The sequence below is a fragment of the Micromys minutus genome (assembly GCF_963924665.1).
Source record: "Micromys minutus genome assembly, chromosome: 32".
Taxonomy (NCBI): Eukaryota; Metazoa; Chordata; class Mammalia; order Rodentia; family Muridae; genus Micromys; species Micromys minutus.
Window position 1 is genome coordinate 26,345,072 of NC_137967.1, and position 2,645 is coordinate 26,347,716.

The 2,645-nt window shown below is 38.0% G+C and overlaps 1 pseudogene across 1 annotated transcript; it reads left to right on the plus strand.

Annotated features, from left to right (window-relative positions):
- The first annotated feature begins 1,455 nt into the window (after positions 1 to 1,455).
- On the plus strand, positions 1,456 to 2,185 carry LOC308413703 (nascent polypeptide-associated complex subunit alpha-like; annotated as a pseudogene). The gene is made up of 2 exons: positions 1,456 to 1,524; positions 1,605 to 2,185. The product of its transcript is annotated as a nascent polypeptide-associated complex subunit alpha-like (transcript).
- Positions 2,186 to 2,645: the final 460 nt, after the last annotated feature.

The window sequence follows — 2,645 nt, forward strand, 5'->3', positions numbered from 1 at the left end:
GGAGAAAAGGAAACATGAGAAGCTTTAATATCAGGGACTGAGGTAAGAGTGACCACCAATTATGAAAGATAATCTAAAACAAATATTGAATTGGAAACAAATTCACTTCCAAGGATCCAGAGCTTCTTTACCAATGACGACTGTAACTATATAAAAGTAAGCTGAATTGTATAGTTCTTGGGTTAGTTAATTTCAGTATGTAATTTTGTTTGTTTCCAATATGTTTGTGATAAAATTAAAAAATATATATCTAAAGCAGAAAATTAAAGGCTTCTAATGTCGCAAACAATGACACTTTTAGAAAAAGAGTGGGCACAAGCACGGACCTGGGACATGTTGGCTGGAGAGTCAGCCATTTCTTTCTGTGTCTCTTCTTTGATTTTCTCTTTGAAGAAGAATGAATAGCCAGCTGTGGCCCTTTAATATCAAGGGATCAAACAGAAAAAGTAAAATTAATACTGAATGCTGTTAAAGAACAATGTCACAGTACATGAAGAGACCCAAGCAATAGAATACTTCTTTATGTCTGGTCAGTGACCCCAAAATGAGGAGAGCATAGAAAAACATTTAAAGTGCAGAGAGAAAACTTATCAACCATATATTTCACACAGAAAATAATCTTTCAAAATTAATGAGACATAAGTATATTTGAAGATAGTAACAAGTTAACACAATTGATTTTGCAGTACATAGAATGTAGTAGCCTCAGACATAGAAAGTTATAGGCAAAGCATATACAGAAGAATCAGAGGGACTATTCCAAGGTAAATGAAAGCAGCCACTCATAGAAAAGAAAGCAAAGTACTAATTCTCTCAGGAGGAAGAATTCTACCAATAATTCACTTAGCAAGAACATAAAACAAAATCTAACCCTTCTGGCAATAATTATGAAGGACCCTCAATTAAATAGACAACCCCTCAAGTTAACTATACCTAGCACATGATCCAGATGTTGCACTCCGTGGCTTATGCTCAAAGAACTATATAATCCTCTTCCACAGATATGTGCTCACTCTGTTCACTGATGCTGCATTACAATAGCTACAATTTGAAACAACCTAAATATCCTTCAACGGACAAATAGATGGTGAAAATGTGGTACATACACACTATGAAATATTACACAGCTGTTATGAAAATTTAACTTATATTCTCAGATAAATGGATGGACCTAGAAATGACTATACTAAGTGAGCCAAGCCAGACCTAGAAAGACTTTGGTCTTTTTGCATGTTTCTCTCTCATAGAAAGTTCCTAGCTCCAAATCTTCAGATGTGAGTTCTGAACCTAGAGTAACTGCAGTAACCAGAAAAGTAAAAGCAGACCATAGTGGGATGTGGTGGAGTCACAGACAGGCAATAATAGGGAAAGTGATCTTAAGGGGAAAATGGAAAAACAGGAGTCAGGATTTAAGAAACAAATACAGCCATCTTGGTTTCATGTTCTCTGCACAAAATGCCTGGTGAAGCCACAGAAACCATCCCTGCTACAGAGCAGAAGTCGCCACAGCCTCAGGCTGGGACAGTGAAGACCTTCAGAGAGAGAAGGCAGTCACAGCATATAAGCTGCTTAGCTATATCTAACTACTGTCCCACGTCTCTGAGGAAAGTTTTTCAATGGAGTCCTGGCTGGAAAAAGATTCTGACAATGAAGAATCAGTGCCAGAGCTTGAGGAACAATATTCCACACAGACAGCCACACAACAAGCCCAGCTGGCAGGCACAGCTGAGATCAATGAAGAACTTGTTAGTAAAGCCAAGCAGAGTCTGAGTGAGAAGGTGAGGAAGGCTATGTCCAAACTGGGTCTTCGACAAGTTACAGGGGTTACGAGAGTCACGATTTGAAAACCTAAAAATATCCTCTTCGTCATTACAAAACCGGATGTCTACAAGAGCCCAGCTTCAGATACCTACATAGTGTGTGGGAAAGCCAAGATTGAAGATTTGTCTCAGCAAGTACAGTTAGCAGCTGCTGAGAAATTCAAGTTCAAGGTGAAGCTGTTTCAAGTATTCAAGAAAACACTCAGACTCCAACTGTCCAAGAGGAGAGTGAAGAAGAGGTTGATGAAACCGGTGTGGAAGTTAAGGACATAGAATTGGTAATGTCACAAGCAAATGTATCAAGAGACTGGAGACAAAAGTGCTTTGTGATAAAACAGATGTTACTAAACCAGCATAATCCCTAAGAATAATGTAAACATTTTCTATTCTGCCCACAAATATGCTTAGTCTTTTCCCTTTATCCAGAAACTTCTCTCTACTAAGATAGACAAATACACAAAAACTACAGTAACCAAAGTGCAGAGTTGTAATCCTTATGAGGTAGATCATTATGAACGTTGTTTTGCCCACAATGCCCATTATAATAGCTATGATCACTTTGTCTCTGGCGATCCAATGCTGCCACATGACCCTTGCTACCTTGGGGCCCAATTAAACCCATTGCATTTAATTCATGCAATTGAATAGCAGCATCTCCAACCTCAAAGTCTGGCACAAGGAAAAGGGCAAGAGCAAAACTCAAACAAAAATATGCTTGTTCCCCTCTCACCATTTTTTCTTCAGAGATACTAAGAGCAACGAACCAGCAAAATCAGTTTTCTAATTTATATAATTATGAATTATAGAAAACTTAATATACCAGGT